We start from the raw sequence: 11,975 nt of genomic DNA on the forward strand, positions 1-11,975 counted from the left end.
ATATCCCCTCTTTAGGTCTCTAATTTTAAGTGACATTGAAAAATAAGATGTCCCATCTGCTTTTCTATACAGTGATCTTATTGTTTTGTTAAGGGTTCTTTTCAAGTACAATAAGCGATGGGTTCTTCGGGTTTAAGATAATACCCCCAGAGGGTTCCTGTTTAGAAAATGTACCCAAAAGAGAGTGACATAGGGAGGGCCATAGAGCAACCATTTATTTATTTATTTCAAAGGTTTTATATAGCGCTACTGAACCCGAGAGTATCAGAGCGCTTTACAAGGCATGAGAAAACAAACAATGAAATAGATAAAAAATGTAAGCGAGAACGAGTTACAAAATGATACTGTTGCCGGCATGTCTAAAGGGGCAGGGAGAATAGAGATAGAGATTGAGATGGGAATGGATAATGAAAGTTAGGAGGGAGAGGGGAGTGAAGAGAGGGGGAGTAAGAGTACGAGGGTATAGAGAATTCGAGGTACCATCGAATTCCCTTTGGAATTAGCTGCTTGAGCTTCAAGAATTAGATGAGAAAGGAATTCCAAAATATCTTTCTCAGTTTTATCGCTCCATATCAGCCTTTTAAGATTAAAATCGGTGGGGGCAATTCTTAGTATTCTGGATTCAGGCAAGTGATCAAAAGGGAAATTAAAAGAAATAACTTGGGGATTGTGATCGCTCTCAATTCTTGGAACAACCTCGTAACTTTGGACTAAATCAGAAAGTTTATCTGACAGTATTGTATAGTCAATTATAGAGGAGCCACCAGTTTTGTTAAATGTTGGTATATGCTCTCTATCATGCATAATCGTTAGATTATATTTAATAAACTCACAATTAGACCATTGAGATAGAAGTTCTGACTTAATTTCCCGCTTTTTATACAATACAAGATGAGTGTTAAAATCCTCAGAAATGATCATCAGTGAATCCATGTGATCATAGTATAGCACTTTCACCATTTCCCATAACTGAATAAGTTGCAATGATCTAACCTTTTTTTCGAACTTAAATAAACATTTAAAAAAATTAGCGATTGTCTAGCAATTAATTTAACGCACTGTATCCATTTGACCTGAAAGTCAATCTCGAAATGTTCAACATCAAGACTTAAAGAAACGTATATAGAGAGACCACCACTTGCCCGACCAAAAACGGCCTCCCGAGATGCTATATTCAAATATTCAAAATAGCCAATCAGTGGCTCGCTACACATATTCCATTTTTCTTGCAGAATTAACATATCAAAAGTTTTAAAAAAGCCTACAACATTTACATCCTCAATAAGTGTTTTAAAACCATTCGTATTCCAAGAACAAAGTGTAAAAGAAATTGGTGCGTTATCTAAAGTACGCCGGCATCAATCTATCTTTACTGGATTTATACTTGTTAATGTTGACGGGAGCCAACTCCAATCTTCAACAGGCTCGGACACTATATTTAACTCCTCATGTATTCGCGAACCTGGCTGACAGCTCATGATTTTAATGCCGCTTGACACATTTAGCTCTGATGATGGACCTGAGGCACCTTTCAACACTCTTAACATGATCTGCCTTAATTGATTTTAGGGCATCCTTCTTTACAACCGGACTGCTTGATGATTTGATCGGGATTAACGGAGTAGGATATTGCAAACCTTGACATCTCCATACCTTAATACCCCAATTTTCAAATTTGTTAGCATTGGATATTATTTTACTAACAATATCATCATTTTGCCAAGTCGTAAGTGTTAGCGCCCTGTTACCACTATCTTTCTTGAACTCCACAAAGTCCAGATCCTTAGATACTACATCCTTAAGATCTGGAATTGCATTTAATAGTTTCAAAATGTTACCCCGATTCAAAATATCATAAGTGCCTCTAGTAGAATATTGGGAACAAAAAAACACTTTTCTCTTTTCCACCAACACATCCGAGGTTTCTATAACGCCCCTTACTCTTTAATCAGCTAATACCCTCTTCCCAACATTTGGAGACAAAACAGAAACCGTCAAATTCGCTTGGTCAATCCGCTCTGGGGTCACTTGGACCTGAATACGGGGACGGTCCTCCTGTTCATTCATGTTACATTGGAGGTGAATGGGATTTACACTTTTCTCGTTAAAAGGCTTTTGGTCCTGAATACAGGGTCGATCAGTCTGAACATTCAGGTTATGTTGAAGGTGGACGGAATTTACAATTTTCTCGTTAAAAGTATTTTGAATTCCCTGTTGGGCTATCCCTTTGTCTCTAGACCGAACTGGCCCTGCCTCCCCTAGATTTATTTCAGGCTGGACTTTAGGCCCTAATATTACTTGAATCGAGTTTACAGTATTCTGATTAGTGATATTTTGATTTCTACACTGGAAAACCGATTCACTACTTAGCTGAGCTTGCCCTCCTACCATCCCCAAGATTGTTTGGGCCTGCATTTTAATCCCCGCATTTAGTTTGGGCTCCTCCTTCATCACACTACTAACATCTTGACTAGTTTTTTTATCCTTTATGTCAACTTCAGGGTCTTTCGTTAGTCTAAAAATAGGGAAGAGGGCCCTAGATTTGAGATTAGTGGTTGTATTGAGACTATTACTTACTATCCCACTATGGAGTTTTTTTCCTGAGCTGTTTTATTATGGGTTTTCCTTAGCCTTTTTCTCGCCCGTTTTGATAAAGCCTCAGGCTCTGGGATAACTTGTAAAGCCCTACTTGCTTTGGTGCAGGTCTTATTCGACTCAGATTTTTTCATCGCACTTGGGGTTTGAATAGGCTCAGAAAAAACACTGATGTTTTCATCAACTATCAAGTGGGCCTTTTTTTTCACTTTTAATCGGAGAGTGGGAAAGTTTTGGAAGTTGGGAATTATTAGCTCCATTTATCGGATTTGATGGTTCATCACGCCCTTGGTCTTTTGTACCTGACTACAATTTTACTTCGTGTACCATAGTGCTGACAATTAAGGGCAAGTCAGAGATTTTGTCTATCAGTTGAGCACATGTACAAGATATTAACTGACTCTCTTTGTCTGCTTGTACCTTAGAGATCAGATTAGTTAGTTGCAAAAGCTTTGCATCGATTCCTACAACATGTGTTGCTAGTGTATTTAAAATGTCAACCTGGATATCTAGCTTATACGAATGGAAATTAAGGGCATTAGTGATTGAGTCCATAGTATTTAATAGGCAATCCCATATACCACGCTCAGGATTGTTGACTTTATTTTCCAAAGCACCAGATCTGGCCTGAAAGTTCCCATCAAATTTTGTAAACAAAGATAAATCAACTATATTAGAAGACTTACATTGCTCATTTACATTGGCATTAGGATTGTTACGCCTACTGTCCGCACCTGGAACCGATAGTGATTTGTTAATAGTAAAACTGTTCTCCAAAATTATACTCGACTGGTCCAAATTAAAAGGACGTGCTTCACCAGTTTTTGGTGATTGTTCGATTGGGCTTGATACTGGTTCTTCCACACCCCTTTAATAGTTTAATTCGTCAAAGATAGGATCTGACATTGTAGCCACATCACTCACATTATGGATCGAACAGGAGGAGATATCAATTACTGATCCGGGAGCTTTTACGCTCTCAGAAGTTTTTTTACAGAGCTCCTCCTGTCTGTTGCTCAGTGAGTAATCCACCAGAATTGACTCTGTAGGATGAACCACAATATTGTGACAATGAATTTGTACTTGCGTCTGCAACCGGCTAGAAGGTACAGATAAACATTCAGACGATAGAAGCACTACATCCTTTACAGCCTTGTCTAACTTTAAACTCCTCTCCTGAGAACCAGCAGCATTGTGCGAATTAACTATCTCCGAAGCGATTTTAGACTCTATTACTGCACTGGAATGATCACTTTTTAAACTCCTCTCCGGGGAACCAACCCCTTCGCACAACTTTGCTACTTCCGAGGAGATTTTAGATTCCGTTAATTCAGAAGGCTGAAAACTTTTTACACCCAATGACGAAGGTAATATAGGGGATATTCTACAATCACTGACAGACTCAATATTCTTAGTTGCATTTCTTTTTTGTTTTTGAGTCTGACTATGATGATACTTAAAAAAGAAAGTCTTAATAGATGGCTGGGCATCAATCTTTAAGCTCTTTTGAACTTGATCGGGGGTTATGGATGAAGAGCCCAACTCAGCTGAGTCGTTCAAGTGCTCCTTTGACGAAACACTAACTCTACTTTCACTACTTGCTCCACTGCCTCTCTCATTTTTTTCATATTGCTTTGATTGGGTCCCCACATTAATCGACTCATCGAACTTCTGGTGTTTTTTTAGTTTTGGCAGAGCCCCACGCTGACGGCCCGATCTCATCATCTACCATCTCCCGGCTGGGGGTGCCAAAGATAGCAATAACAGTTACCAACACCAGATAATGGTAAAGCAAACTGAGTAAGGCTGACTTCCAATAATAAAGCTCGCACCTCACTCTTTTAGCCAAACACCAGAATCAAACACAGAACTCGTACTTGCAGATACCCCCCTATTAATTAACCCCCCTTGTTGAAAACCGCCAACGACTGTTCAAATCCTTTCTTTTCTGCTATAGTCCCAGCTTGGCACGTCTACCATCCCTCGGGGGCTGCCACCTCACGACGCAGCTTGCAACTTGCTCGGATTACTCGAGGCTCAATATGCAGTCACACGACTGAATCTCCTCAGTGGCTTGCACCTCCAGTGACCCCCTCTGCAACTTGCTCCTGACACAACGATGACCCAAAACTGCCACCACTCAGAGGCAAAGCACAAAGGCACGGTAACTCCACGCCCCAACCTAAGCTCTCACTCTCGCTTCTCTTGCTCACTGCGAGACGCCGCTGGGTCGTCAGGACTTTTGCAACCTTTACCGCTGCCTTTCCCTTTTTGCGGCTTATCCAAATCGCCGAGCCTAAGCCTCCTTACCGCGTCCCTTCAGCGGCTTTACCACAGCTCTGCTCGGCTTTCTTTACTCGCAGCTACGCAGATCAGCGGCCCACCAGCATCGTGCCACTTCACTTCATGCTTGCTCACAGAGCCACAGAGCCACAGAAGCCACCTCAAACTCCACGCTGCCCGTTCGGACTTGCACGGTCTTACCACCTTACCGCGAGTTTTCCAGCCCTCTCACAGCGGTAATCAGCGGCAGCGGCGGTTATTCGGTATTCGGCAGCAATCCCCCCTGCGGCTGCCCGAACCTTGACGAATCCGGCTCCCGGCTTTTCAGTTTTCCTCCTTTCTGCCTTTCGCATTTGAAATACACCGAGGCACGCTCCACTGGCTCGCTGCCCGGCACTCAGGGTTTTCGGCGATTTTGGCGTTATTTTTCAGAGACCCGCTCCTGCAGCTCCCGCGTCTCCTCGCTCCGCCCTGCTCAGCTTAACCCGGAACCAGAACTCGGAACAGTGCAAGAGGACCCTCCTCCTCCTTGCACAGAACAGGGAGGAGAACGAAATAATGTGAAAGGAAAGTAGAGGGTCGCATATCTGAAATAAATAGTGCGTTGTGACACTTTTATGTGCTTACCAACAGGGTCACTTCCATATCACAGTAGCATCTGAGTGAATATATAGTGCTTACATCGCAAAGCCCTGGTGCAACAGGAAGTACTCTTACCCATCTTATTGTTGGGTCTTTCAATGCCTTCAGAAGGATTAACAACAGTGTAGTAGATATGATTCAGGGTCATAAACAGACCTCTACAGCGGATGCATTGGTCAGCAGGAAGTCAACTAGGTGCCTATAACGTATCATTACATGGTTCTTACTTTTGTACAGGACACTTTAAACCCAAGGGATTTCTTGGCGTCACATACGAGATGACTCTTGCTATAAACAATTAAGTGAAATAACACACTCTGGACTTAATAGGCCCACTGTGTTTATACAGTAGAGTACTGCTTTTTTGCAAAGCTCAGCAGTTTACAAAATATCTATACAACTGAGCAGTGTTTATACATTACCATTCAAATGACTACATATTAAAGCCAGACTAACAACCCTGGGGTCCGTGGCCCCTCAGCATGGAAGAATTCCCCCCACTGTGCACCAGCCAATCACCACCCACCATAAGCCCCAGACAGCAGCTCCCTTTCAGGCCTATTTCGATGTATTTGTCTTTCATTCTTTTTAATCAGACAGTATCTGCAACTCTGAGGAAAGCTGTTATGGTGGTAGACAAAGCAGTGTGTCAAATGGAAAGATCAGCGGGGTGCCTGTACCTTTAATACGACAACACCAGTACTGCAGCAAAAATGTGTTTACTTCTTTTTTGAGTGTAACTTTTTATTATATGAAACAAAAGGAAACAAAACATCAAACATACAGTCAAGGCAATACAACAATAATACAGTCATTAGGTCTGTGCTCAAGGAGGACGGGAGAAACATGACAACAGGAGAGAAGATTCTTTGAATACAGATGAGGGGAGGGTGCCAAAGGTAGAATTGCATATGAACAGCACAATATACCACAGCTAGGAGAAATGTAGGTCAGGGCGACTGGGAAGGACTAGGAATCGCAGTGAGTGGGGGCGTACAGATATCTCCACGGTATAAATTCCACTGGTTCCAAATCTTCCCCCATTTTGTGGGTCTGCCTCTTGCCATATACACTGTCTTCTCTCTGAACATGCACCAGTCCAGACTCTCTTTCCAAGCAGTCACTGTAGGCGGCCTCGGGGACCCCCACAACTGTGCAATATCCCTCTTCACAACCATATTGGCAAGAGTCACCCACCAAAGCTGCGACACATCATAATCATTCGGACCCCACACATTCAATAAACATTGTCGGGCTTCCGGCATCATCACAATACCCGTTACTTCATCCATCACCTCATGTATAAGTTTCCAAAATCGCACCACCTCAGGGCATTCCCATATGATATGGAGATAGGTGCCAAGGAGACCACACCCACGCCTACACATGCCGTCCGTGGAGTTGCCCATATGGATCAGCGGGGACCGGTGACATAGATTCTGTGGAGGATCTTGAGTTGGACCAAACGGAGGCGGGCCGGAATCGCCTCCTCCCTGGGAGAGGAAATTGCGGGCTGCCAGTCCTCATCATCTAGTTCAATACCATAAGCAATCCAAGCTTCACGAAGGCGATCAAGTAAACTCGATCGGTCATTAATCATTTTCTTATAGAACAATGAGATAGTACTGTCTGGCACATGACCGTCTAGTATACGATCTTCGAGGGGGGAGGAGTCCGGAATATCACTACCCACTGGCAACACAGAGTTCAGAGCATGGCGTACTTGGACATAACGAAAGATTTCCCTGTCACTCAGCTTATACTCGACTTGCAGATCCGAGAAGGTCTTCACCCCTCCTTTAACCCAGAGATCACGCACTTTACTTATACCGATCGTGTCCCATTTATCAAATCCCTTCGTCTTCCATAGGCCACCCAATTTCGCAGAGGCATAGAGTGGAGTTGCACCAGTTAGTTTATCACTCCAGCCCATAGCCGCCGTTGCGCTATGCCATACCCGCACGGCTATAGCGGTAGGTCCCGAGAGTTGTGAACGGTAAGGTCCCGAATAAAGCGCCCTGTAGTAATCACCACCCGGGAGCAGCCACTTATCCATTTCAAAAGCCGGATTCAACACCGGGCCATACATCCCGTGGTTGATGGCAGCAAGGTGGGAGGCCCAATAAAACCTACGAATATCCAGGAGCGCTATACCGCCATCATACCAGGGAAGGGTCAATTTTGGAAGAGCGATGCGTGAACGTCCGTCCCATATTAATTGCCTCTGCAACGATTCTACCTCCCGAAAATATTTCGACGGGACAACATCAAAACTATTCTGAAGTGCGTATAAGAACCGCGGTAAGGACATCATTTTAAAAAGGGCCGCACGCCCCAGGGGAGACAACGGTAATTTACGCCAACGCGCTACATCGGAGCGCAACCTTTGGAGTGGGGGGAGAAAATTGCGTTCATAGCGAACCGCCGGATCTAACGAAATAAACACACCCAAGTACTTAAAGCCAGACTGCGACAACTGGATGGGACAGCCACGCGGCAAACGAGGGACATCACCCGCAAGTACATAAATGTAGGATTTCGACCAATTAATAATAAGGCCCGAGTTCTTCCCGAAGGAGTTAAGTACGTCAAAAAATACGTTGAGCGATTTTTGGGGAGATGTATGGTACAATAAAATATCATCCGCGTATAAGGAAACGCGATCTTCAAATTCCGGTGTCCAGCGTATGCCCTTCAACGAAGGTTCCCATCGTAGCCAAGCGGCGAGTGGCTCCAACGCCAAAGCAAAGAGGAGCGGGGACAACGGACAACCCTGCCGCGTGCTTCTCCCAAGAGTAAAAGGCACAGAGACACGGCCATTAACGACCACCTGTGCCAGTGGCGTTTCATACAGGAGTTTGACCCAACCAATAAAACCAGCACCGAATCCAAATTTGGCGAGTACCGCCCAGAGATAAGACCATTCGATTGTATCGAAGGCCATCGTGGCGTCCAAGGACGCCAAGATGGCCGGTTCACACAACGTCGGGGCCCTCGCGAGAAAACCATGCAAACGTCGTAAATTTAATGCCGTGTTACGGTGCGGGATAAAACCCGATTGATCCGGATGAATCAGGTCGCCAATAACCGTAATCAGACGATTAGCAAGCAATTTGGCAAGGATCTTAGGCTCCGCATTTAAGAGCGAAATGGGTCTATAAGACGAGCAGCGATCCCGTGGTTTACCCTCCTTATGGATCACCACAATAGTCGCAAGACGCTGATCTTTGGGGAGGGAGCCATTGTCTTGCGCAGCCAAAAACATATCACGGAGATAGGGAGCTAGAGTATCAGGGCGTAATTTATACAATTCAACAGGAAGGCCATTGGGACCCAGAGCCTTGCCAGAACGAATGGAGTGTAGCGCGAGAGCCACTTCATCCACCGAGGGCGTGGCATCCAAACAGTCCCGATCTGATTCCGACAAACACGGAAGTGCTATGTCTCGAAGCAACAACTGCGAATCCTCCTCGGGCCTGTCGGACACCGAGGTATAGACCTCTCGAAAATAATCAGCAAAGCATTCAACAATTTCAGCGGGGTCCGTTACACGCACACCACCACATGTCTCAATCACCGGAACCACACGACTCGCTCTCTCCCTTCTGTCCAGCCAGGCAATCAATTTTCCTGCTTTATCACCCACATCATATAGCCGTCCCTGTTGTTCCCTACTCATCATCTTTGCCGCATCAGTAACCAAAGTTTTGTATTCTAATTGTTTAAGGCGGAGGACATGTAATGCTTCTCGAGACACCTCTCATTCCAATGCAGTCTCAAGGTCTGTGATTTCAGTCTTGAGCTGAACAATTGCCTCATTCTTACATTTTTTTGCACACCCCACCAAAGACAATGCCTGACCCCTGATCACAGTCTTAAAAGCTTTCCATAGCGAAACAGGCGAGGATACAGAACCAGCATTCTCCTTTCCAGAGCTCATTGCCCCTCTGTTGCTTCAATCCACTAATTTCCTAATAGTAGGAGATTTAAATATTCATTTTAATCATGCATCCTGCCCCATTAGTTCACGCTTATTACAGGATTTAGCCGCCTTGGATCTTCACCTGCATAACTCTGGCCCCACCCATAAAGCTGGTAATCTATTGGATCCCATTATTTCTAATCTTAAATGCATCACCTGCCATTCGTCTTCACCTGTCATCTGGTCCGATCATTTCATCATTGATTTTTCAATCAATATATCTGATCCTCATAACTGCCCTTCTAGCTCACATCCTCACAAAGCCAGCAGGAACTGGAAACGATTAGATAATGGCAAACTGAATATCTGCCTTGAGAACTCTAAACCGACGCTTCCCACCGTTACTACCAAGGAGGTGTCTGCTGTCAGCTCTTGGCTGATATCAGCCTTAGATTCTTGCCTTCCAACCCAGAGAAATAAGCCCCATATCCATCATCCACCGGCTCCCTGGTTCAATGATTCACTCCGCCAGGAAAAATCTCGTTGCAAGAAACTGGAACGCATTTGGCGCTCCAATTACTGCACGGATAAGCAAAAAAGGTATAAAGCCACTCTTCTTGCCTACCATGCCGCCTGCAATACTGCCAGAGCTAATCATGCTAATATGACCATACTTAATGCCCAAAATCGACCTAAGGCCTTGTTCAAAGTTGTAAAAGATCTTGCAGGCATGTCCTCCGTACCTAAAGACCCCTGTTTGGACACAGAACAATGTAATGCCCTGGCAAATTTTTTCCTGGAGAAAATAGATAAAATCTATGCTAATTTTAGCGTTTCTCCCACTTATTCTCCTATTCCTGATCCTCAATGGCCTAGTCCCTGCTCTGTTGATGCATCTAGCTTCATTCCCACTACCCCCCAACTTCACTCTTGGGAACTGATCTCGCCTTTGCTCTTTCAAAAATATCTACATGAAATAAAAACTGTCTCTCCCCTTGATCCCATGCCCCCACAAATATTGCGCACTCTCGATTCACCTATACTCCAGATCATTCTTGATCTTCTAAATGCTTCATTGGCTGAAGCCACGGTTCCCAAAGAATGGAAACATGCGATGGTGGTTCCATTGATAAAAAAGGCCAACGCAGACCCAAATAATCTCTCCAACTTCCGTCCCATTTCTCTGCTCTCTTGCTACTCTAAAATCCTTGAAAAGCACGTTAACTCTCTTCTCACCTCTTATGTTGAATCCTTTAATTTTCTTCACCGCTCACAATCCGGGTTCAGGGCTGGCTTCTCCACTGAGACTACGTTGCTTGGTGTGACCGAGACCATCAGAAGACAAGTGGACAACGGGGAGACAGTGGCACTCATTCTGTTAGATTTGAGTGCCGCATTTGACACCGTCTCCCATTCCATCCTGTTGTCCACCTTGAAATCTGTGGGTATCGACGGCCTAGCCCTGGCCTGGATCGCTAGCTTTCTTTCTAATCGCACTTTTCAAGTCTTTTCTTCTACTTCTGTCTCCTCCATTTTTACTTCTCCCCACGGTGTACCCCAGGGTTCCATTCTTAGCCCTCTTTTCTTTAATCTTTATGTGAGACCTCTAGCTTTCCTGGCAGAGCAAGCAGGTCTCACGATCTATTCTTACGCAGACGATACGCAAATCGTCTACTCTCTATCTACAAATAAACATCTCCCCACGTCTTCCCTGCAGTCTGGTCTAGAACAAATTTCCAATTGGATGCATAGTCATAAATTAAAACTGAATGGTGACAAAACGGAGCTGCTTTTATTTGGTCCAAATTCATCGCTCTGGGGCCCGCAACATTGGCCTCATCAGATGGGCCCTACTCCCACCCCTTCAGCCTCAGCCCGCAACCTCGGGGTCCTTCTTGACAACCAGTTGTCAATGAAGCAACATGTTGTTAAAGTCTCAGCCACCTGTATCACCATCGTTAGGTGGCTGAGAAAAATCACGTGGATGCTTCCAGCTGATACCCTGAGGACAGTAGTCCAGGCCCTTGTCATTTCACGGATGGACTACGGGAACATTCTGCTCCTGGGTGCCTGTAAGGAGGTCAAAAAGAAACTGCAGGTGGTTCAGAATATGGCTGTTCGCCTTATCTGTAACTTGCCTGCCAGATCCTCGGCCGCTGTCCATCTGCGCAAGCTGCATTGGCTGCGCATCGAGAGCCGAGTGAAATTTAAAGCTCTCTGCTTTATGCACCATATCAAAACTGGCAAAGCCCCGGAATACGTATCCTCTTTAGTACAGCACTATGTCCCCTCCCGTACTCTGAGATCCTCCACGCAAAACAAGTTTCAGACCCCGCGTGTCAACAAAGTCAAAATGGGCGGTCGTTCGTTTGCATTACTTGCTCCCTCCCTTTGGAACTCCATACCTCAATCCCTGCGTTCTGAAATTTGCTACCTGAAATTCCGTAAAGGAATTAAGACCTGGCTTTTTAATTTTTAAAATGCGTGCTCATTCCTCCTTAACTTAGCTCACCTCTGTTTGTTTTTAGCGCCG

Source organism: Lissotriton helveticus, chromosome 5_1 (genome assembly GCF_964261635.1).
Source record: "Lissotriton helveticus chromosome 5_1, aLisHel1.1, whole genome shotgun sequence".
NCBI classification, from domain to species: Eukaryota; Metazoa; Chordata; class Amphibia; order Caudata; family Salamandridae; genus Lissotriton; species Lissotriton helveticus.